Raw genomic sequence first — 26,456 nt, 5'->3', positions numbered from 1 at the left:
AGGTGTTCCCCAAGGTAGATGGTCTATCAATGTTTTCATCTGTTCAGGAGTTGCAAATTACTGTTTTTCCTTTCAAATTTCTACTTCCTTCTCATTTGCATGGATATTTGCTTTGAGTGAGCAAAGGCTATGTGTATGGTGTCAGAAATTAAACTCTGAACTGAGTAGAAATATATTATAGAACACACTGAAACATGTCCTGGTGGTCTTTATGCCTTTAAAAAGCTAATCTGAAATGAACACAGAAATGTCAGGAGATAAGAAACACCTATCGGCGTGAGGATATGTAAGCACTTTGGATATGCAGAAAATAATTTGGCACGAGGTTTAGACATTTCAAATGTCAGGGTTGAGCTCTGTGAGTACTGTAACCTTGTTCCTTCTTCACAATGGCACACATGAACGGCCAAAAAGAAATCTAAATTTTAAAAATATAACTTTTTTGTGTGACAAAGAATTAAATTAATTAAAGTGAGGGGAAATTCGTCCTGAATGTCATATGTTGCCCGTCTTTGCAGTGTTCCAAGCTGTGCTTAGCCTGTGCTGCAACATAATATACACAGTGGCCTTGCACAGAGCAGGTGGGATCCACAGCCCTCCACACGGGCAAACCAGGCAGCGTTGGCAACAGTTCTCCTGGTATTTGTCATTTGGGCTGTGAGAAGACAGATTTGCTGTAACGCTTTCAGGTGTACAGTAACAGGAACAGATTGGTTACTGGTTTGAATGATTTTAGTGGTGCATCCAACGCAAATAAAGCAATTTAGCAAACAATCTGTGAGTAAAAGGATTCAGAGCTTTGCATCAGCAGTTTGTGGATCTAATTGCTTGGCAGGGCTCTACTTAAAAGCAACGTTATAGGTATAGATATTTACTTCATATTCCCTGTCTGGAGTAGTTTGAAAAATTTGTCAGAGCAGCAGAATAATGGCATTGTTCTGCAATTATTTGATTTTAAAACTATAGACAAATATTCTGTTTGTAGGAATAAACAGTTTGGTATTCAGTAGTTCATCTAGAATATGAAATTGGTCTGAAGGAGGACCACTCCCAAACTGAGCTTATGTCTCTAAGCAACTTGAATTGTAACATGTAATTTAGAAGCACTTTAAAAATCTAATTCATGTGAGCCAGTCCATCATTATATACTCAGTGTCATATGTGTGCCAGAAGCTCGGTAGACCAGTAAGGGAAATGATTCACTTGATTTTCTTATATAGGTGATTAGATTATTGATGCTAGTAATTGCATAGGCTCTGTCTGCGTTGCCCTGTGTAATATTAGGATGCTGCCCCACCCAGTTTACTGTCCTAGCTTGGAGCTGGCAGCTCCTAGTGCCACCTCCCCTGGAAGGAAGTCTGTGACTTAATCTGTGTATGGTAAAAGATTCCCAGTGTCACAGCTTAGCAAAGGCTTTCTAAATCAGCACTGGCATGAGAAGATTGCTGCTTGGCTGGTCTGGCATGACCAACACCTAGTTCCAGAACAACGTCAGGAAATTAAAGGAGGTCAGAGCAAGCCAAGAATAGCAAGCTGCGCTCAGGGGCTTTGCAGGGGGAAGCATTCTTGGCTGAGGTATGGTGTTTTCTGGGAGGATTTTAGCAAGGAACTGCACACCTGTGACATGATGCTGCATGTAGTGGGGAGTACGGGGAGGAGATCTCATTGTCTAGTGAGTGGTACTGGAGAACCTGATTTGTCATAATTTCCCTTTTAGGCAGTGGTATATGTCAGGCAGCCTCTGGAGTTGCCAGCCTCGTTCCTAGTCTCTGACTCAGTCATTCAGTATTCTTGGAGCTTGACTTCATTCCTGCAAGATCGGTGTTTCTGTAATTGTCAGAAGGGTAGGATGAGAAGTGGGGAGGGAGAGAGAGGAGCCTGGAGCCTGCAGTCTGCAGTGCCAACTGTGGGGCTTCTATGGCAGATGGTATTTCCCCCTCTGAGGTCAGGACAGCATGTGGGATTCAGCAGTCCTGGCATGCCAGAGACACGTCGTGTGCATTTCGTGTCCCATGATGGGCACCATGATCGTTGGGAGGTGTCATTCCATCCTGTGCTGTGGTCTGTGTGATCATCGCAGGCAATTAATTCGTGGATATCAGCTCCTGATTTAGAATGGTGTTAAAATGCATGCGTAACTTTAAATGTGGCTGCTCAGTTAGTTTCTTTGGGCCCTATGAGAGGCTTTGTTTGCTTTTCTGAAGAAATATCAAAAATTTAAAGTGTATGGTAGAAAGCAGCAAAATATCAGTGAGATCCAGAATGATTTTTCTGCAGGTGTCGTTTTCATCCACAGAGCTACTGTTACACACAGCTGAGAAGTGAATTAGGCTGGGAAAGGGGTTGTTAGCTGAGAAACGTCTGTAGTCCCATGATTTGTTTCAGAAGAGGACTGAAGTCAATAGACAGCAGCACTGAACTGGACACAGCATTCCTTACCTGCTCACAGGCTTTTTTGTCACTGATTCTCCTTCATCCTGGCTATAATAGGTACCCATTAAGACTATCCCATGCAATTAAATAAAGAGTCAGATGACATTCACTCACTACACAGACTCTGTGTGTGACCTTCCCAGTGCAAAGACAAAAGAAATCCAGGCACGCAGAGTATCCTCAGCTACAGCTAGGTTTGGTGCCGTTCCAAATTGTTTGGGACAGAAAAGGGTGAGGACAGACTGACACAATGACACAACCGCATGACCCGCATTTAGATCCTGTAACTGAGTGCTGTACCTGCAGAGGGGGAGCGAAGGGACCGTGCCTGTCACTGTCACTGATGTCACTGATTGAGAACAGCAGCTATGGGGAAATCCCTGCAACAGCTCTTCCGGCTCATACATCTGTACTTTCATTCCCCAGCTTCGCCTAGTTCTCCCCACAACAACCCTATTTACTCTCTTTGAGATGAATTTGCTGACTTTTCCTGCTACAACTAATACTCACCACTGCTCTTACCTATACAGCAGCAGAACACAGTGAATCACATACGTATTTTATCACTTTGGTATACAGTGAAATGGTAACCAGTCTAAAGAAATGCATTAAATTGTAATATAGTTAAGTATAACCCACACAAAATACTCAGAAGTGATTGCAACAGCCAACTGTAGTAAAAAAGGGAATAAAGTTTTTATACTCATGGATGATCATACTCTTGCTTATTGCAGGGTTTGTTTTACACTTACTCTGCACAGTACTAGGTTCCTATTCCAGGAAAAAGTAAGGGATCTTAAGCAAATACTATTCTAACCTATTTCTAAAGAATATGGTTATTTTGAAGTAGCATAGTCTTAAAAAATTAAGCAGAACTTTAAATAACTGTGATCTGCTCCTGTTTGCAAATGAGCTATCAAAACCCCCCTAGCTGCTTTTCAGTACAGTTTTTAGTGCTTTTACACTAAAACCCTAATGCCAGATAATCACATTTGTATGTATGTTCTGTATGTTCTACAAACTAATGATCTGTATGTTCCACAAACTAATTTTCTTACCACTTTGGTTCATTTCAGCAATTTAGTTGTCCTTAAACTAACTGTATTGAAAAATAAGAGCTTAATTGAAGAGAAGCTAAAATCTCTTCTTGTACCTTGCATTTTAGGCTCAAACCTTTTTTTACAGAGAGCTTCTCCCACTGCCTAGAAGGGAAATTTCTTCCCAGTTGCTCACCTAATTGTGCACCTTGTCTGCAATCAAAAAGTTTCACTGGCTCTGTAAGTCCATCCAGTGGCTGCAGATGGGAATTGCATATTTTTGAGGGTAAATTCCAATTTTGTACAGTTTAGCTTATTAAGTAGTGTAGTTAATGTTATTACTGGAAATAAACATGAACTGAAATGTGCAACTGGAATACTCCCAGCCTTTGCTGATAAGTAGAGCTGTATCTGTAAAGTACCCTTTGAGCAATACTGGGATTTGATTTGTTATTCCAGCAGCAGGGACAAGAGAAAAGTTGATGATTATTTATTTGTATTTAAATGAATCACCTCCTGGAGCGAGGAACAGAAACCTACTGAGTGAAAAGTTTTAGCTTATTTTCCTGAGACAACTGAGGTCATTGTGAATGCCAGGCTAGCTCTTGTGAGTCATCCTCTTGGATCTCATGCTTGTGTTTATATTAAAGCAAACCTCTGTGAAGTTACATCTTCTCATTATTAAGCGTGTTTTTTTGTCAAGTGGCACGAGATACAACAAAAAGTCATTAAGAAACTGAATGTAAAGAGGGCAAGATCTGAACAGTGTGCACCAGGAGTCACATTAAGAATTTATATACAGACTATTTCCAGAAAATCCTGCTTAAGTTCAGTACTGAATCTTGATAGGTCATCAGACTAAATCAGGCCAGCTGATTGTTTGAGAATCTATGATTAGATGTAGCATTTTGCCTGGATGATGACAGCAATTTGAGCCTCAGTGCCTTGAGCCCTAATTCTGACATTATTTCCATTATTGCTACCAGTGCTGGAGTTGTAACTGGAGAGAATATCAATGGAATACTTTTACCAGTTAGAGAAAGGCCAATTGCTAAAAGCCTTTTAATTCTCTGTTCTTGGCAAATAAGGGCTTCTAAAATGTTCACTGTCATTACTAGCTTTTTTCTTCCCATGGAAGTAAATGCATCTTTAATTTTGCCTTCTAGAGTGAATACATTATGATATAGCTTACAATTACATGATAGCCTATAATTTGCCCAGCCCTGCTTCAGTTAGTGCATAGGTTGTGGAGGCATAAAAAGGCATAAAGGGGGAATGATTTTTGTAACACCAGCCTAAATCTAGCACTTTTTAAAAAAATTAAGAGCTTTATTTTTCTATATATATTAATAAATTTTACCTTAGAAAGTTGCAGAAGTGTGTCTAAGATACTGTCATGGCAGGTACTTTGTGCATGTAGAAATAGGCACATAGTACCTATTGCGTGCTGTGGCACAACAGTTGCCTTTATAATTCTTTCCAGTGTTTTATGCATTTCAGATCTTCATTGTTTTCGGTCTAGAATTGCCACTACTGAGGTTGCCATGGTTGTAAACTCTAGCAGTTTCTCCCCCAACAAGATATCTGGTTTTAGTAATAGAGTTTTAAATTGGAATATTACAATTCCTTCTTGCTGCAATGATTATTATAAAATAGATAATGTCAGTGTGTTGTGGATATAATGCAGCTCAATTAATCTGCTACAGAAACTCTGCTTTCAGGTTTAAATTTCTTTTATTTGTTTTTAACCAGGGCCGCAGTAAATACATACCTTATTTGTTAGCCTAAGTACTCCCCAGACCTGAAAACATAGGGCCTGAAAACATGGAACTTTAGGTTAAATTAAGATGGATTCAGAAAATGAATGCAGAAAGCATTTAACTCATCTCTGGAACCACTAGAGCAGTTTTTTTCATGGTTCCCGCTTTATGAAGTTGGCTGATATCTTATGAATTCACTTTCCTCTGTCAGGATGTAGAGCTGGGTGATACAGAACCACCGAATGAGCTCCTAACTCTCCCTTCTCTCTAAGCTGTGAGTCTCAGCGTATTTTTAGTTGGAGCACAACATGGGTTTCCCTACTGTGTGCTTGGTCAATCTTCAAAAGCTGTTGTTATAACACTGCCTTTGTCCTCTCTTTCCTTCCGAGTACAGCCGGAGGATCACTCGGTTATTTTATTTTACTTGCATTTGCCAGTGCTAGGATTTTATTATTCATGTGTCAGCTATGACTGTATCATTTACCTGAACCAGAAAGACTCCACTTCTTATTACATTACAATAGCTACAAATCTTTCCAGAGGCATCCAATATATTATTTTGGTTTTGTTTGTTCCCTTAAATACATAGGAAACTGTTTTCCTCTAGTGATTTATTATTCTCCATGGTGGTCACAGAATTGAGTTCACAGGTCAGCACAAACATTCCAGGCATACGTTAGTCTGTCATAATTATGACTTTCAGTTTGTTCTTTGCTTATGAATAAATATAAAATATGCCATTTATATTTCTTAGGCCAGATTTCCTTTCATCTTTTTCTAAACCAAGCACTCCTAATCTTTTAAATCTTCTGCTGTGCACAATAGAGCCCAATTTAGTAAGGATTGTCAAATGTCATTGCAAAACTGTGTTATGCAAAATCCATGTTGCAAAACCATTCTGTCATTTAGTGGTGTCTTTCAAATTCTAAAATAATTTTTAAAAAGTCTAGGCAGGGTTTGTGATGTTATGTTCCATATTCCCAGAGATCTGTTTCAATTATATTTTCACAGAGCTGAATGTTTTGTTATGAGGTTAGAAGTTAGTTTTGAAAAATTTGCTTCAAGAATATTTACAGTCCATCTGTTTACGAGCGAAGCACAGACTGAAGAGACAGCATAGCACAGATGAGTCATAAACTGGTTCTTAATTATTTCACTACCAAGTGGTGTGTTTGCTCCTCTGTGGTCCCAGTCTTCCCTTGAATTAATCTTTTGACAAAACTAGAAGGCTTTTGGTTACCTACTCAGTCCTGAGAACTGTCCGCTGTCCCATAATTCTGCCTTCGGAAATTAATAACTGACAACTGTTTGGTGAAAGATTAAACAACAGATGATTTTCGTGTTCTTGTAATTTCTATACAGTTTCTTAATTTTCCTGTAGTAAAAAAAATCCAAATAGCAAAGACTGTCAGTCATGTCACCCTTCTCATTTTAGAAGTGTGTACTTCAGGATCACAAAATGGTTTGGATGTTTACATAACTGGTTCTTTTTGCATCCCTGCTCTGAGGAGGGTACCACAATATGCTCATTTTACAGTTGAAGGAAGTGTGGCAGAGAGCAATGACTTGATTCAGGGCACACATCAACAGTGGTGTAAGCTCAGTCATCCCAGTTCCCACTTACAGTGAACGCTACTTCATTCTTCACACCATAAAACCAAAAACTTAAAAAAAAATAGAATTTTTTTTTTTTTAAATGCTTGGGACAGGATTTTCAGACCCTGACTTTTGGCACCCAGATGCAATCTACACCTTATCATAATGCTTTAGTAGCATTTTTTGTAGGTAACTCCGTGCCTTTCAGAGAGCACCTGGATACAGATAGAAACCAAAGGAACTAAGCTAGCTTTGAAGCAGAAGGGCTGATTGCAGTGGAAAGGAGTGGGATTATTTTAACTAAGCAGTGTTTTAACATAGTGAACAATTTAGAAAAATCTTATTCCAACAAAGTGCAAAACCAACCCAGTGGCATTTAATTTATTGTTGTTACAAGCCCCAGTTTACCTCTGAAGAGGTGTTAAGAGTTCTGTTCTGCCAAGCCCATTTAAGAACAGGCTTTTATTCAACATGAATAATACTGAACTCTTTTATAATAAGATTAGAAAATTATTCTATTTTTATGTGATTGAAATAAATTAATAAAGCAAACCAGCACTGTTTGTGCACAAACCAAATGTTCTTCGCATCTCTGAAGTGAGTCTCAAGTTCCTTGTATCTTGTCAGCCTCACTTTCGAATAGTGTTGTTTTTCTGGGTAGTATTTAGCAGGCAGCTCCTGTAGTTTTTGCTACGTGGTAAATGTTTTTGTCCAGGACATTCCCAACCGTGACTGGAGTGTGGGTGCTGACGTCAGGCAGCTCCTTGTCAGCGTACAAGGGATCCACATTGGCTGTTGTGCATTCGTTCGGTAGGTCACCCGTGTGGAGAGTAAATGGAAGGAAACTGTAAATTACAGGGTTATAAATACATGAAGAGTCTCTTGAGCAAAGATTGAGTGGTTTCTGATGTCAGCAGAACCCTGAGATGAATTTAGTGTCCTGCTTGGTTTTGCTGTTTCTCTATTCCCTGTGAAGCAGGGCTCCTTTATAAAGAGAAATAGAGCCAATCATATTTAATGGAGAAATCAAACTTAGACACTTAAAAGATAACCATAAACATGTACAGGATGTCTTGTTCTGTCGTGGCCACAGACAGCTGCATAAAACTGTGTCCCGTGGATGTAGCTAAAATGGGAACCTCTTCAACATAATGCATTTCATTTCCTGGCTGTAATGCTGCTGTAAGTGGATATTACAAAGAACAATCTTGGACTTCAAAATACTGTTGGTATTGAAATATAAAACCAGAAAACATGTTAGTACAGTACAGATTTAAGCAGGCAGGTTAGGAAGGTAATTAATATATATCATGTAATAAGGAATAACAGGATTATCTATTTTCATGGCAATGCAACAGAAAATAATTCAAAAGACTAAGAATCTAAGATTTTCATATGGTCAGTGGTAACCAAGGAGGAATAGTCTCAGTCAATGGTATTCAGAAAAAAAGGAACTGAACCAAATTGTTCCTGAAAAATTACCCATGGGCTTCAGTAATAAAAAATGGTATATTTTGCAAATTGCCAAATTTTGCAAAGTGCAGATTACTCTGAAACCAATAGGCAGAATCAGTGTGGCAATGCCCAACTGTGTTTGCTTCTGACCCAGAGAAGGAAGAGTTGTGGCCTGAATGAAAAACACAAAATAACAGCATGTCCTGTGGATGGGTCAAAGCTTTCAGGCTTAAATTCAGTCACAGCAAATAATAACCTTGTTTCTCTAGAAATACCTGTTTTTCACATTGTGCAGCATAGTAATCCTAAGAAATGAGTTGTGATCATTTTGAAGGATGTTGCATATTTCCTATGGTTAGTCTGAAGGAGCTTTGTGGCATTGCTAAAATTATCAGAGAGTATTTATTTTAAATAATACAATAATCTATCAAAATCCCATAACGTGTTCTTACCTCAAATCTGAAAAATTAAATAAGGATAACTAACATTATGAGGATGTGATTATTCTGTGCCACCATCCTTCCCTAGCCTTTGTGAAGTTCTGAGAAACGACAAAATATTTGGTAATACTGTTATTAAAATATATTGCCCAGGCAAAAATCAGAGGCACTGTGGCTCAGCTGTGATTTCCAGATGTGCATGGAAGTAAACTACAGGTTGTGGGATAATTTGAGATGTTTTCTTTATGTCAGATTCTCTGTGGTGGCAACAAATATGCTCACTAGATTTCAGGCTAAAATGTGGATTAGTACTAAAAGTAATTCTGTGTGACTACACAGTCCCTTCTTCTGACACTAAATTTATCTCAGGCCTTAAGGAAGTCTACAGGCATTGAGAATTATATTGAACATATTCCATGTGTGCAAAAGAGAAGCATTTCAGCCTCAGATGGGATATAACTTTTAATATTTCCACTGGTACCCTAGACAATAGTTCTATAAAATTTCTCATAGTTTAATAAAACTTCTTATTCTAAATGCAGGTGTTTTCTTAGAGAAATCCTGAAGGCAAAAATACCACTCCTTTCCCTTCGGAAATCTACGATGATAACTCACAGAATAGAACAATAAATCAGTTATAGCCAGGAAATGTTCCAGTTGGAAAAAGGGAAAAAGCCTACAAAATACAGATTTGATGTTGCTTTCCAGATTCATGCGAAAACTTTACAGAACACACGGCTGCATTGTCATACTGTGCTTAAAACTGGCAGCCCCACGTGGCATTGGACACAGTCTTATCACTGGGTCCAGAGAACCCTCAAACACTTTGGCTCACCTCTAGGAAAATCTTTCTACACTTGGACTTTCCCCCCCCACACACACTATGTTGCTTTTAAAAAACACTATGTTAATAATATTTCTGGAATTAGGCACATTTCAGAGAAATGCACTGTATTGTATGGAGTAACAATGCCCAGAAATTTATCTGTCTTAAGTATTTCATCGTATATATTAGGGTGATATTTTAAAATATAGGTATTGGTGACATAATTGAAGTTATTTGACTGCAGGAATACAGGAATAAGTGTACAAAAAGAAACTCCTAAAAACTTCGGAGTAGACCAAATTCTTACATGTGTAGTATCTAAAAACAAATGATACTAATTATAGCAGCAGAAGGTACTTACAAGTGTAGATGAACACACCTATTTTTTTTCTCTTTCATTTCAGCACATTTGGGAAGATCTGTGATGGAACATGCCTGCCACTTTCACTGTTAATGGAAAGCAATGAAAAATCTGACAGGATCACTTACAATAAGGTGTGATTTCCTGCTGGAATAAGATCTGGAGGCCAAAGGGGAGGTGAGTACTTTATTAAGCTTATTTATTAAGCTTATTTATTAAGCTTAGCAAATGCTTTAACCAGTAAGTTACCAAGTATTGCAAACTGGGAAACACTGTGAATCCTCTGTCTTATTTTTTATGAGGAGGGGCTGATGGGACAGCAGAGGAGAGCCAGTAGCTGAGAATCCTTAATAAGGATAAGCCCCTAATTGTCTCTGGTGGGGACATGTATTAGATCCTCTCCTTTTTTGTTTGTCATCTTTTACTGATGGCTTTGTCCGTTAAGTTTCCTGGTTTGAACTCCTGAATTTCCTCTGTTTTATGGGGACTGTGGGCACCTTCTCTCAAGAAAGTGAATTTTATTACAACACACACATCCATGATGGAAGTAAGCCAAGTTAATGTTTTTCTACTCTAGAAGTGACTTGAGTTTTTCCAGCAAAATAAAATGCCAATGTTCTTTGTGTTCATTCAGAAAGCAAAAATGAGGCTTTTTAAAAAGATGTGAGAATTTGTGCAGAGCTCTGCTGCAAACTAAAGGAATGTGACAAGTTTTAAGCCCTGGTGTCATCTGAGATGGCAGACTATAGTATTGTAGAGTTTGCTGCCAAATCCTAATCTAATCAAGGCAGATACATTTCCTTTAGCCAAATAGTTTCCAATCATGTCAGAGAAAAATTCAACGAAGCTGTGAAGGAGATTGTGATCTGCCTAGGAAAACAAAGTAGTTCTTAATCTGGATAATATGTTATTACTTTGTTGTAAAAGGTTAGATTCAGACTGAGTGCTGTTTTAGTAGTTGCTGATTAGTGATGCATTATTATGGGAAGTAATTAATAGCTTACTGGACTGACAAAATAATGTCTATGCACAGTCAAAGTGGGAATTCAGAAGCATGGCAGATTAGATTTCCAATGAAAATCTGTCATTTTAAATCATTATAAACTAAAGTTGTTTCACTTCCCATTGGAGTAGAATAGGTTCAATTGGAAATACTGTGAAATCACTTCATCAGAAACAAACAAATGACATATTGTCTTTCTTAGGCTGCCAAATTTGTGAAATAAAACAATGTTTTTTTCTAGGTTTCTCTGGTACCTAGTTTACATAGCTGTTTTGTGGGTAAATTAATAATTTTTAACTGCATTAAATATGAACAGTTACGCACAAATAGTAATACCAATAGTAATTAACATGGAAGGACTTAGATCACTTATTTTAGAAGAGGTTTTTAATGCCTTTGTTATTTAGAGTGACTCATGATTTAACTTCAAGTTTTGGGCCCAGTCTTCACATGCTTTACGTCTGAGCTTGCTGGAGTGGTCACAGCCCAATTTCACATCCATGTTGCTTGAAAAGACCATTAAGACACTCAAGGATAAACATATGCAATGGTAATTAAGTAATCAGATGCCCCTACATTGCTTTGAATGCCCTACTACATCAGGAACAGAGCAGACGAAACGGGGCTTAGGTTTTTTTCTGAAACACCTGTTCTCTCTCCATTGTCCTTTCTACCTTCCCTGTCTCCTCTGCTTTCTACCAGGAGCTGCTGGATCCCATGAGATGGCACTGTGCCATAGCAGGGTGTTGGGACATTTAGCTCTACAGCTGCAGGTTTATAGCATGGATAAGATCCCTTTCTAAACTCTAGAGATTTGTTCAAATTCCAGTTTCCTTATGCCACAAATATCCTGCCTTTCAGGCTGTCGTCAGTTGGGAATTGTGGGTGATTCCTGCTAGGGGCCATGGGGGAATTCCAGTGTAGAAAGGGATCAAGTTATTAAAAAGTTTGGGAAAAATGTTTACCCCAAGCTCCCTCCATTAAACTGTTAGGTGAAGGGTCCTCTTTGGAGTGTCTCTGAGGAACACAGTTAATCACTTAAAAAGGGCTTTAAAATATTCAATTCATATGTTCTTGGCCTATCTTCAAATCCTAATATATAAGGCAAAGGTTAGGGGGTTTTTTTATTAACTATAAAAAGGTTAAACAATTTAGGAGGTGTGTCCTTCAAGTAACTTTTATCCAGACCAGCAGACACAGAGAGGAAATGCCTTGTCAAGGCACAGCCACCTGAGACCCACTGGGCTATTAAGACCAAGTTAATTGGTTCAGGGGCAGGGTGATACAAGCAGTGAAGAGGCTGCAAGGTCAGCATCCCTCCCTCCCCAAAAAGAGACAGAAAGAGCAAAATCCTTCCTGTTGTGGAGCTGCTTTGCAGGGAGGAGAGCAGGAGGAGAGCTCTTACTTTCTGGAACAGGAAGCAACCTCTGCAGCTGTGAAACCTGAGAGAACAATGGAGATTGTGGAGACAAGCAGTTATGGGGGGCTGCTCTTGGCTCTCTGAGGCTTGATGCCAGAGAGGTCCCACAGCAGCAATCTTTTCTTTGTAATAAATTCTAAACTCCTCCTGACCTTATTGCTGTGCTCTGGGCTGAAATGCATGGGAACAACTGACGGGAGGTAGCCCAGGTCTTGAAATTGTGGATGCTTACTGAATGCCACTAGAACATTGGTTCTGGGCCAGACCAAAATGCAACTGAAAGCATTTATTTATACTTCAGTATCACTTTGAAGCATTTGTTCAATTTAAGGTCCTTGCTTTTTATTCCAGGTTCTATGGAGAACGTGTCTAGTCATTACAGACCATTCTTCTCCACTGTGTTGTAAACTACTTCTATCCATGTAAATGCTAAGGCTGTAGTTCTTCCAACTTTATGGATATGCCTAAAATCTATTCATGTGAACATTCACATGGTTTTTTTTTTTATAATGTGTGCAATAGGCATGTGTATAACTTGCAAAAATCAGAATAGAATTATTACTTTGTCCTCAGAGGATCAAAACCATTTGAAATGTGTACTATTTGCCAAATGAGACATAAGATCCTGATTTACACCACCAGTTTTCTGTACATCACAAGACCAAATCCATTTAAACAATACAGTAAAATAGTATTATTCCCTGTAACATAGAACAGTGGCCTTTGATAGTAAATAGCCCACAACTGTTGGATTAATATATGTAAGTATTTATAATACATGTTTTAAATTATATACTGAGATGGACTGTGCATTTTTTATACGTATATATGTGTGTGAGTTTATAGTCTTGGACTGTAGCCAAGACTATGTAAGAAATATTGTGTGTGTAGAAGCTCTGAATGGCCTCCTTCACGAACATCATCGTGCAGGCATTTTCCCTGTTTAATATTTCCCACCCCTCAATGCTCTTTCTTTTAGTTAACTGCATTTCTGGCTCATGTCGCACTAGAATATATTCCCTCCACTGCCTGACATCTACTAGGATTCATTTTAAATGAGGTACTCACTATCCTTATCTAATGAAGGATAGTACTTTGGCCAGTGCAATTTAAGGATTGGGTTGAAATTCAAATTTTATAAATGGGTTCTTTTAAAAACTATTTGATGTTTAAGGACACTGAAAAAGAACTTTGTTACACGAGTGGCTGTTAGATGTTTGGACACCGTCACAAGAGGAGTGATTGTTACAAACTGAAGAAATAATCTCTGTTCTTTCTAGTTGGGTTATATTTAAAGCCTGGAAAATTTTGACAAAAGAGGAAGATGAAAGCTAAGGTCAGTGATAGATTCAGTCTTGAAATAGTTGAAATGTGTCTTGTGGGATGGGTTTTTTTTTATATTGACTGCATGTCAGCTCTGTATTAGGTGTGAGCCTGACAGTGACAGAGAGGATGACTACCATAATTTACCTGCTTTTATAAAAACCAGATATTGCTGGGTTAGCCGTGCATGGGTGGTGTTATTTTGTAATTTGGGTGCTTGTCACACAGCCTGATTCAAGGCACTCCATGGCAAGTGCCTGTGTTGGTTGATTAGCCTTCCTGGAATCCTCAAAATTTGTTAGGAGATGGAGATTTCTACCACCCAGAGGGCAGTTCAGAGGAAGGATTCACCACAGGTGACTGGATTACTCTCCTGAAGAGGCCCTCTCACCCTGCTGATTACACAGGAAACCAACAGCATCCAACTTCCTACTTTATTGTATAACCAGAACAAAAAAAATGGCAATGTCAGGAATAAAAACCAAATCAGGAGAAGTATATAAACCTGTAGCATGCCAAACGTAAAATGAGGCACTTAAAGCCAAAATTAGAAGCCTTTACATGCCTGCTTATGTGGCAGCAATTTCTAGGCTTTGTCAAACTGTGCCTGTTGATGCATCAATGGGCATGTCTGGAACTGCTTCAGATTTGGTAGTGCTGGAAAGAGACAACACATGCCATGCCTCCTAATCCACATACAGAAACTAGATGTTCTAAGACATATTCTTTTCCTTTCGTCTCTTTCCATGTCAAGACCATTATTAATGATTTTAGTGGTTAAAACAATGGTTAAAAGGCCTGTTCTCATTTAAAAGCTGAGAATGAAAGTAAAACAACATTTTAAGCATTTATAGTTAAAAATTAACACTGTGATTGCAATAGATGCTGCACAGTAATAGAAGGAGAAAACTAATTCTCACCTGAGGCACTTGTACAATGTAATAAGATACAAAACTTGTTTTAGTTCAGAACAGCAGAAAAAGTTTAATCAGACTCAAGAAACTGGGGAATTGGTGATGTCAGCATTGATTCCATCACTGCAGCACAGGTTTGAAGCTTCTAGTGGAACTAAGGAAAACAAAGATTATGTTAATAATTTTGTTAACTTTTTTTCTTTGTTCCTAAGAGGCATTAAAAAAGCACCACAAAATTGTGTTAACAGAGTCAACAAAAATTGTGTTCATCTGGAGAGTTACAGGTAGGTTGAAACTGATATCATTCCTTTTTTTTTTTTTAAATAAATGTCCAGCTACTAAAGAAATGCAGACTGGTCTGAATAAGTGTCTAGAAGTAGCACATCAAAAGATGCACATATAACAATGCTGTTGTAAAGACTGACCAATAATCACAGCCTACATTAATTCCACTAAGTACACACAAATAATATTCCTTGGCTTTATTTTTAAGGCACCATTTGGAAAGTTATGTGCACTAATCCTGTAACAGTAATGGGATTTGTGTTTCCAACACAAGGGTCCCATGCAGCAGTCAAAGTAATCCCTGGCTTCTGAGAAAGAAGAACAACTTTGCAAAAATGTTGTCACCGTGCTAAAAATACATCCTGTATCCTGGGGAATCCTCATACAAACATTCTCTTTCTGGCTGAGGGATGTAAGATCACAAGGAAATGGAGGAGAAAGAGCAGTTATTGAAAGAACCCAAGTCTGCTTCTTAGCTGGCTGAAAATCCCCAGTGTCCCCATCTTCCCACAAAAGGGTTATCATAGAATGATTTGATTTGGAAGGGACATTTAAAGGTCATCTAGTCCAACAGCAGGGACATCTTCAACCAGATCAGGTTGCTCAAAGCCCTGTCCAGCCTGACCTTGAATGTTTCCAGGAATGAGGCATCCACCACCTCCCTGGGAAATCTGTGCCACTGTGTCACCACCCTTATCAGGAAAAATTTCTTCCTTATATCTAGTCTGAATCTACCCTCTTTTAGTGTAAATTTTTACTCCTTGTCCTATTGCAACAGATCCTACTAAAAAAAAACAAAACACAACCCCTGGGAAATGAGTGGTCACTTTGAGTACTTCATGATTTAAACTGATAAGGTAAATATGCTAGTGTACTGTCCTGTTACCTGACAGGGCAGATTGGTGTCTGTAATCCTTCAGTTCCTATTTACAGAGAGTAGGACCTTTGGAATTTTTCAGAACTGGCATTTTTCCTCTTCTCCCTAGAACAAGAGTTGCATGTAAATCTTACATGTGAATAGGAAGTTAAGTGAAATTCAGTAATTCGTATAGGGAAGTAGCAAATGCAATCTGAAAAGTTTCAACCTGGGTATTTTTATTCAAAATTCCTGTTGAGTTCAGAAGGATGAAAGTTGTGGGTCTTTTTCACAACAGAAAAACAATCCCCTGTGTTAAATATCTGTTGGAATGAATGGGTGTTGCTGGCTTTTTGTATCATACTGAAAGTTGTCAATTTGTGAGGATATTGTTTTCCACTCTTGTGGTTGAGAGCAGGGTTATTGGTCATAATTATTACTTGTGACGCCTCTTTTAAAGAAGGACATACTTAAAAACTCTATCCAGGATAGCAGTATCTAAAGATTGTGGTCACACACATCAGCATTGTTGTGAGTCTGAATAAAACTGCAACAGTATTGTTGGGTTTAGGATTAGAGTTAGGAGTAGGGGTAGGAGTTGGGGTTAGGTTTCCAAGTTGGAAGGGGTTTTTTTGGAAAAAGAAACATTGTTACGCACTGATGAGGTTTTAAAAAAATGAGGAAATCGTTTTTTTCAGGAAATGGCCAAGAGGTGGCAGCACTCCCTGAAATGCTAAGTGCCTCGAGTTCTCAGAGCTGTCCAGTGCTCATTCCCAAGGGCTCGACAGCCACTTTTCTTCAAATACACCCAAGGAGATGGTGTCCATAGAAAATCAATCCTGTTTTGGCTACAATTGGCTTTTCTGGAAATACACAAGACTCCATAAAATCAAATCTTTTACTACATCTGAATATACTTGTTTGACACTGGCACTCTGAGTTGCTGGTTCTGTATCTTGCTGTAGTCCCACATGGTATGTTGCTGTATCACTGAAGTCAGACACATATGCTTGGGGCTTAATTGGCATCTGTCTGGATCCATAGGAAAATTTAACAAGCCTAAGGCTTGCTTGATCCTTCTACTTAAGAAAAATCCAGGATACAGCTCATGTAAAATCATCTTGCATTTAGAAAAGTCTCTGCAGGGAACGATTCGAACAGGTTGATTCTTTACACCTAGAGAAGTCACACCATAATGGAAATACACCTGCAGGTGTTAAGATGGCAGTAGCTGTGTTTTATTTTCTGTGGCCATTATCCTCCTACAACTTCCAGACAGAGTCCTGCCGATTATGGATCCCTTTCTCATGCTTGAAAAAAACTGAAGGATCCTTCCTATCAGCAGTGGGTGGTAATACATATGGTAATACTTCAGTTCTAAATGTACATGATACAGTTAATAGTTCCTGCAGAGCCAGGATTGTATCTGTGGCTCTCGATTTTGCTGTGCTCTGTCACAGCGTGCACAGTCTGGCTCTGAGGTTAATTGTGCCTCTGTTGCCTTTTCTCTGGTCCCTTTTGCTTTGGCCTCCTCACAGGGTTGGTTCTGCAGTATCCTTGTGGTTGTCTTCCTTTAATGGAAATATTCCCTTCCCCGTGGCCAGGAGTGATGCTTCTTTTTCCAAGGGAAAGACCAGAAGAGTGCTGAGCAACCACACATTCGGTGAGAACATCTGTGTGTCCTAGAAGGCAGTTGGGGATGATAAGCAGTTCAGTGAGGGGCCAGAGGGGCAGGGAAAAAACTCCCCCATCTGAGAAAATGCTGTGTATTGATCTTAGCCCAAAAAGCACATTCTTAGCTATATCTCCTCATGTGTTACTAACAGTGTTACAAAAGACACAGATGCTATTCTCCACTACTGCTGCCTGTCATGGTGCAGAGCATTGCTTTAGTTACTAATAAGGTGGGCTTCTCTTACTGAGAACTGCAGTTCTTTTCATGTATAGCCTTTATGCACAGAAAATGTAGAAGGTGACAAGACTGACTTTGAAAAGCTGTGAAATGCAGCTGTTTGGGCAAATGTTACAGCCAACAGTAACTGATCCATTGGTTATTATCTTCAGTCAGAGGGAGGCTTTCTTCTTTTTCTGAGGTTTAGTGGCTTGCCACTACTGAAAGGGTCAGTTCAGTTTCCCCTTTCTCCTGGCCACGCATTCCTGTTGCTTCTCTGATGCTGGCCTGTGTTTGTTTGATTCGACTATAATCCAGTTCCACTCACTAAACCAGAGAAAACTAATCCTGCAAAAATTGGACCAGTTCTCTGTGATTTCGTGGCAGCTGGATCACCTCTCACAGGGCTCAGACGAGTGCTGCAAGTGGTACAAGAAAGAAGGGAGTTAATGAAGGAAGCAGAATGGGTGGCAGAATGATGTTACATTGGCTCAGGAAAGCAAAAGAAGGGTCACTAGTAAAGTTTATTTTGCAATAATAGGTAATTAATAAGCACCAAGGTATGCTGCCAGTGAAGTAACTGAACTTGGTGCTGTCTGAAATGTGTATACATGTGCTAAATGTGCAGGCTTGGGAGACACTGGTTTTCCCAAGAAAGCCAACTTAGGAAACTGTCTCCTTCTCTCAGTACCTTGTTTCCATATATCCTGTGTTTAAATTGTCTGCCTCCTCAGTTCTGCCAGTATGGTATTATTTAGGAAGCACTGTAAACTGGATCACTGAAATGATCCACTTAACGATCCACTTAAAAATCCACTCTGTGGCTGGGAATGAAAGGCAGGAAAGAAAAGCAGGATCTTACCCTCTTGGTGGTATTAAGCTCTTATTTTGACTCAAGCCAAGCCAAATATTTTCACCTTTTTGTGCATCTCAAAATGTTTCACTGATGAAGTAGACTAGGTCCATTAATGGCTGTACTAAACCTGAAGGCCTATAATGCTATTTTTCCATATTTTTTCCCATTTTCCCCATTATGCATTAACACAGTGTTTTGTTGGTATGATAAGTGTATATTTATTTATTTCTAACATCATGAAGTGTTCTGAGCTCTGTTATTGGTGTGCTGGGGCAGCAGCCACCCTCCTTTTACAAAAAATGCCTACTCCAGTGTCAGGCTGCATCCCTGGGGCAGTTGCTCTGGGTATGTCTGCAGCCTAAATAGAGAGGCAGCTGTTGTCACCAGCCATTATTTTCGACCTGACATTATCTCTTTAATTTCTGGCTCTCTAGTATGGAAAATCCCAGAAATTTATAACCTCTACACCATATTTATCCAGCTTATGAGGTGTCAAGAAAAAGCTCTTTCTTGAATTCCCACTGTGACAAAGGGAGATCAGTCACCTATCCTAAGTTTAAAAGAGCCTAAAAATGGTATTCTTAAACCTTTTGTTGAACTCCAGTAGGCATGAACCCTTCTGATAATCAAACAAAAGCAAATTCAAATTAGGGAGAAATATTGCTTCTTGTCAATTGTCATAACTGTAGATGTTTGATAACTGCGTGTTGGATTCTGTAAGAGTTTGATGCTGATGTACCTTTAAAATGAGGTACTCCATAAGGCATTTTGAAATTATTATAACTTAAGATTAGCTTCATCAATGACACATTAAGAACACTTGAATGTATTATTTCTATCTAACTGCACTATTTCGAAATGTTACAACTATGTCATTTTCTTAAATGTCTGCCATCCTCTGACTATCAACAGTGAAAAGTCTATTATCAAATATTTAACAAAACATGGAGAATTCAAAGGAAAATCTACATGGAGAGCAGTGATTAACGCTGCAGATGGTCCCAGTTTGATCCTCTTATACATGACAGTGTAGAATTTGCAATCTTTTTCTGAACAAACAGACAGAAATGCTCATCTGCTTTTCTGAATTGGTGTAGGGAAGTATCTTCAAAGCTGTATGGCCATTTTTTATGCTTGGTAGAGTTTCCCCTTGCCTGTGCTTGGAGGCACGTAGATAGTTGGGAAATCACTCTGTGATGATTCTTCTGAATTATGTGCAGCCAAAGTCGGATGCAGAACTGATGAAAGAGCAGAGGATGTTTTAGCAGCCCTGCTTTGAGCCATGCTTACAAGTAAGTAATATTAATCCCTTCAGAGCCATCTACAACCAAATTATTAAAGCTGGTTCTTGAAGAAACTTAGGCTACAGTGCTTAATAAAAATGTCATGTTCCTTGAGTTATTAGTTCCTCCCTCACTGTTGAGAATAGTTTTCGGCTTTATCCAAGAATTTGTATCTTGTTAGGAAAATGCAGCTACAGTGCTATCGAGACATGAGCTGTTAGTTCAGCTGGAGAGGAACGGGAACTAAGCTGTGATGGCACAGGTTGTAGGAAACACTTGGATGTGTAAAGGAGATTTCTGAATGGCTCGGGTGAAAGGGGAATCTATATCAAAATACCAGGCCAAAACTAGTGAGTTATCTGCAAGCCAGAAGTCTTAATTATTTTCATGCCTGATTTTACAGTTCATCTTTAAACCACCACTGTGTTATAATGCCATGTTAATAATTTCTCTAAGAAGTCTGAAATCTGCATTTTTAAATTGTCTCCATCCAGTTATTGAAACAAAACAGAACAAAAAGGACAAGGTGCTCAGCTGGCACAAAATACATTTCAGTTGAAATTATTGGAACTAGCACAATTTGTATCAGCAAGAAACTAGCCTATAGGTGTTAACAGCAAGTACAGTGAAATTAATCTAACCACATATATTTTCTATGGTGGTTTTCTGGTTTTTCTATGTAGCTAATATAGGAAGTGCAAAAATAACAATTAAATCATATTTGTAGACACACCTATCTTTTTTAGGTGTAAACTAAACATGTTTTCAAGGTAATTAAGAGACAGTAAATATGCAGATTCCCCGAAATGCCACAGACAGATTATTTTTACAGGTTTCCATTTTAATGGTGCTTTCTGCAGTAGTTACCAAATAGTTTATGTAGGTCACTTTTATGTATGATTGCTCAGCAGTTTTTGTTAGGTAGTTTTGCTTTCATTAATACACACTCTTTGACTCACTAAATCTCGTCATTCTCAGAGATTAATATTTCATTATTTTTAATTGAAAGATGATAATTTCCTGATATTTTCTATCTAGAATTTTAACGTTTATGTTTTGCTCTTGAAACGTCTTCTACATCATTAATATATTGCTGTAGGCAGAAGAAATTAGTTTTGAATAGAGTTTGACAGAACAGTATTTCACGTATCTGTCATAGTTAAGACAGGGGAAAAAAAACTATCTATGGATCTGTCTGTGTGTCTGTTTATCTGTCTAAGCATGTTCTACATTTTAAATAGTCTCTTCAGACAAAGACCTTACTAGTGATATGCTGAAATAAAAAGCATCTTCAGTAGGCTAAAATATCTAGGCCGATATTCAACAATGCCCTGAGGTCCACACCTAAATGTAGACACTTTTATAAATTGATTCCACTGTACAAATCTCATATTTGATTTTGAACATGTACTCCAGGGCTTTTGAGGGAACAGAGGATTGGCAGTGTGTGTTCCTATGGAAATCTCACCATTAAAGTTCATCCTAACTTTCAGAAACACTGCAGATATACTCTCAGATACAATGTCACAATCTGCTTGCCCACAGGTCTGATTTGTAAGTCATGAGAATAAAACATGTCTTATTCCAAATGTTAAGGGTTTTTCTCTTTTACAGGTCTGACATAATTTTGCCACTAGTATATGTAACTGCAAATTAACAGGTGGCATGGCTTATTTCAATAAAAATGCCAAATACCAATTTCTAAGGGATACAATTTCATATCCTTCTTCATTACAGCCAATTTTACCACGCAGTGGTTGGTGGTGTTTCTGATACCAACAAATGCTTGTCAATTGAGGAAGCTCTGTGTTTCCACCTTATGATTTTTCTTTTGGGAAAAGTTTTATAGAAGGAGGAATCTGCTCCTTGTTTTGTAACCCATATGAAAGACTTATGATTTAGGAGATAAATGTCCATTCCCACTGATTTGAGCAAAACCCTTTCTAGCTTTTGTGAGTTCTGCCTCTCGGGTAACTACTTAAGATTATATTGAAGTTACCTACAATCTAAGCTAAACATACTGAGCCTGTGGAATAACTTTCTCTTGCAATTGGTAGATAAGAAGTTTTACAGTTAAGAAAAAACGAAACAGAAGAAAAAAATTTTCTCTGCTTCTAGAAGACCAACAATGAATCCTTCCCAGCAATCTCTTCAGTAATGTGTAAAATTTTAGTAGAAAGAGATTTTCTTGAAAGATGTAGCAGCTCCTTTTCTTTTCCTTTTGGTTGTGAGAGCCTTTCCTGTCAGTCATAACTTTCTGAATTGGATGTTCTGCACTGAGATTCTTTTCTGGGTGACTAACCTGTTTTCTTGCATTAGGCCAGAATGGTACAACTGAGCACATGAACTTGGGAGATAGTCAAGTATTTCCAGTTAAGAAATACAGATTCTGAAATGCACAGATATGCCAAAGGTCATATTTTCTTTAGGTTGTAGCACAGGATAGGCTTAGATTTCTAACTTAGATGGACAGGTAGCATGCAATACTATTTTGCTTTGTGAAAGCTTGTCACATGAAAGGTGTGGGGGGGACATTCACCCAACTTTGGATTTGCATATGAAGACCTGATACTAAATAATAATCAATGTAATACATCATGACGATGAGTTTAAAATCCCAAATAAGAACATCGTAATTCAAATATTTAGCAGGGTCCATAGAAATGACATCTTGTTTGTATTTCTTCCAAGATCATAAGAACTTCCATTACAAAAGGGTTACAGATAACAAACTTACAACCCTGAAGCTATTTTAGGTTGTTAGTCACCGTGTAGTTACCTCATTATTAGCAGCAACAAGAGTTTTCCCATTGTCTACTAAAGTACCTCACTAGGGATTTAGAATTCTTAGGTATTTGGGAATGTTCCAATCTCTAACCAACTTCTGTCCCTGGTGTATATGACTGTGTGATTTGTGTTAGCAAATATAGTGGTATCTATAATAAAGTAAATTTTGAAGTGTATAATTGAACAAATAGTTAACTTTATCCATAGCAAGTAAACTTTACAGCAATTAATATTAAAAAATTATGATCCAACTGGATTGAAATTAATGTAAATAGTACTTTTTCTCAACTTTGTATGTAGTTTATTCAGCAAGTCTTGTTAAGCTCACTGGAATGAGAGATGAGCTGTGAGCCCTCACAGAATTAACTAGGCATGTTTCTGTTATCTGGGGCAACAGATAATGGAGTAGGAGACCCTGAAAACAGAAGAGCTTTCATAAAATGAACATAGTGCAAGTACAGGTGCAAGTACAGCATCATGTTGTGGCCTCAAACCCCTTATTTCAACCCAGAAAGAGCTTGAGTACTTCCAGACCATGCTCTCCATGAGGACTAGCTCAGAGTTTACAATGGATGTTTTGATTTCCTGAATTTTCAGGGTCCCAAAAGCTCATAATCCAGATCAAACATTCTATCAGGGAGAATAGCTGCCTGTGGAGTCCCTGTCCCACCCTTTGGAGAACTTGTCCCCTTCCAATCTAATTAATCCCAGGAGCCTGTTCACTAAACCACACCCTGCTCTCAGCCAAACCAAACCTCATTTCAGGATGCTTTATCTGGAAGCTACTCCTAACCCACCCTAGACCTCTCCCTGAATCTACAGCCTTCTCCCTGAATCTCCAGCCTTTCTCAGAGTACTCTGAGCTCAACACAGATGGGAAAGATCTAAACCCTAATGGCCCAACTCCTGCTGTGCCTTGTGTTGCTGGTTGGCTTGAGAGGCCACTCAACTCACACTCCTTCCTTTCCTCCCTCTCTGATTGGTGGAGTGGCTGGGTTTGTTTAATATTTTCTAGAGGAGAGGCTTGGTCTTCAGTTGTTTTTTCAGAGTCCCTGATCTACTCAGTGGGACCTCTAAAGGGTGAATTAAAGAGGTAAGAGTCTACCCTGAACGAGTTAAAAAATCAGTGTAGGATGGTTCAATGCAAAACAGTGCCATGGGAGGTCTTTTTTTAATTCAGATGGTGGTAAATTATTTTATGGATGAAAGTAGCTTGTTCCATGAAAGCAACGTGTTGCATGTTTGGCCCCTTTTAAAAAGGAGAACTAGAGTAGTATTTGTACCTACCTGTTACAGTGCTTTTTGTTAGATCTCACTGTTGTTACACTGATGGTGAAATGTAGGCAAAATGAACAAAATTGTTTTCCCAAAGCTTTGTTTGTAAGTATATGAAGACAAGAATTTGTTCTTTAATGTTCTTTTTGTATCCACAAAAGCTAGAAAGTGGATTTTAGTACTAGTTACACATGCTTTGTAAAGCTGTTCAGAAGTCCCCTGTTGAAGCTAGTTTCGATTTTGCATATAAATGTTCAACTATTTTATTGTAATACTGCTTGTATACATGGAATATATTCTTCCTAAATTTATATTATTTTTATAATATGAATACTTTTATTTCACATTTTTCTTAATTTTCAACTGAATTAGAAGGTTTTATTATTTAAAAAACATATTTATTTTAAAAATGTAGTCCCTTTTAGTTCTTTTTTTCAAATAACTCTCATATTGAGAAATCATCAAAATTCCTTTGTAGTTAAAATACAAAGTATAAAACTCTAAGAGTTACATTTAAATTTTTTTTATGTTGATGGCTATTTTATCCTACCATTTTTCATAAGTAAAAATAGCTTCTTCAGTCATACTGAGTATTGGTCAAACAGCCCTGGAAGAAAATAGGTCTCTCTGGGAATCTCTTTTCTGTTCCTGCAAGTTTTTCTCTAAGTTGTAGTGAAAATATCACTATATGGTCTACTCTACAAGCAGCACAACTGATACTGTAAGATCAAGCTGTTTGTCGGGGAGCACTACCAGAGTCTGAAATCCAAAGCAGGGTTAATTTACAGAATTTCAAACCGTTTTATAAGAATATATGCATTGGATCTTGGCTTGTAATTTAGCTGTAACAAGAGTTTTGTATGCAATCTGGGAGAGTGTAAATCTCCTGGACTACAATTATGGCATAATTTAATTTTAACTGAGTCGTGTTTTCTAACGAAACAGCTACTAAAACTGCATGTGCAGTTTAGCTGAGTGACGAGGTGCATGGACTTCTACCTGCAAATGAATTTTAGGGATGTTTACTATATTCACCAGAGAGAGTTTAAAGTATACACTGACGTTTTAAAAATAATTTGATCATTTTTTTCTAATATTGTAGTAGAAGTTCTGGTCTGCTTATGAGATAATTTCAGAACCTTCACCTTTCAACTTCAATATGTGAATGAATTCTAGAGAATGAAGGTACTTGGAGAGGTTAAAGAAGGCCAGTGAGCTGTACTTGCCTAACTCACATGGTGAAGGATGAAGAGAATTGCATTTAACAAACTGGGTTATAGGTGGGACAAGTAAAGGGACAGTCTGTGTGTTCTATAAAAGCTCAGTGACCAAACCTTATGATTTGTCTTGAAATTTCTATTTATCTTTTTAGCCATGGAAACCTGCAGTTAATGCTGTTGAAGTGCTGATGGAATTGACCCAAAGGAACCCTTTAAAAGTAAGTTCAGATGAAACAAAAATCCCTTCCATTTGCAACAAGTGAATTGCATAGGGCTTGAAAATGAAAGTTATGTTTATATGTTTCTCTTAATTTAGAATAATTTTTTTTCTCTTTAAAAAGCTTGAAGATTTCAGTTGTTTCAGTTTCTGTGACAACTGCCCTTAATGTATAAACAGGTTTAACTGTGGATTGCATCTGTACTTGCATAATATTCTCCCTTATTCAGTTGTAATCTAGAATAGCTAATCTAGAATCTGCTGCTGGTAGCGTGCTTTGAGCTGATTCTGACTCTTCTCAACTTCCAGGGAACTTGGATTCAGATGCAGAAGGACTGTGCATCTGCATAGATGAGAGGACCAAAGGATGTCTCTTTGGGCGTGGTGTCCGTGGGCATGGTGAGATGATAAAGTTTATATATCATCAGAAAAATTCATGTGAAAACCCTTACCAATTTGGTAGCCGAAGCAAAAACCCTGTCATACCCAGCACTGTAGCTATGGAAAATATGCATCACTTGATTTCAAGGTCATGTCTTCCAGGAAAGCATTACAGTGTTTCCAGTGTGCTTCCAGACTTTCAGTCTGACATCTGCAAGGCAATACACTTTTGAGTGCAGATGTGCCTTCCTCAAATTCAGTAATGAATATATCTTTTGTTTCCCATCTTTTATAAGGGTGCAAAGTCCAGATGTGGACCCGACTGCCATTAAAATCCTGGAGGGATGAGTTGTTTTTTTTTTTTTTTCTTCAAATTAAATTGAGAATTGGCAGTGTTGTTAGAAATTATTTGGAAATTCACAAATTCACATCACGTTTGTCTAAGTGATGATTGCCAAACAAGGTTTGGAGATACATAACCGGAAGTTAAAAGACAGTGAAGGATAGCTGAGAATGCTGGAGAGCATAATCATAGTGAAATGTAGGACCAGACTATTTTATTGAAAGTGTTTCTATTAATGAAACCCTGGGAAAATCCCCTTAATTTGTAATCCAGTGTTGCTCACTCTGCATAGTATTTACTCTTCTTTTAAAGGCTGTGTGTATTTCACGTGCTAGTGATAACATAATAAGGCCACATGGAAATCCTTATAAAGATTGGAGGGGAAAAAAAAAACAAACCTCTCATGAGAAGAAAAACAGATGCAAAGCTATTACCTTGCACCTGGAAGTCTTTCACATGGCAGCTCTGTGCATTTCCAACCACCCCATAAGGAC

At 38.2% G+C, this 26,456-nt stretch overlaps 1 long non-coding RNA gene across 1 annotated transcript; it reads left to right on the top strand.

Moving 5' to 3' along the window:
- Positions 1 to 3,622: 3,622 nt before the first annotated feature.
- Positions 3,623 to 25,638, top strand: LOC114065542. Its single transcript, XR_003572998.1, has 5 exons — positions 3,623 to 3,756; positions 9,965 to 10,085; positions 14,781 to 14,852; positions 25,174 to 25,239; positions 25,548 to 25,638. It is a non-coding gene; the product is annotated as an uncharacterized LOC114065542 (long non-coding RNA).
- Positions 25,639 to 26,456: the final 818 nt, after the last annotated feature.

The sequence above is a fragment of the Empidonax traillii genome, unplaced genomic scaffold, assembly GCF_003031625.1.
Source record: "Empidonax traillii isolate 1590-97213 ecotype Southwest subspecies unplaced genomic scaffold, ASM303162v1 scaffold675:size783547, whole genome shotgun sequence".
Classification (NCBI taxonomy): Eukaryota; Metazoa; Chordata; class Aves; order Passeriformes; family Tyrannidae; genus Empidonax; species Empidonax traillii.
This window is presented reverse-complemented; position numbering and strand designations above follow the sequence as displayed.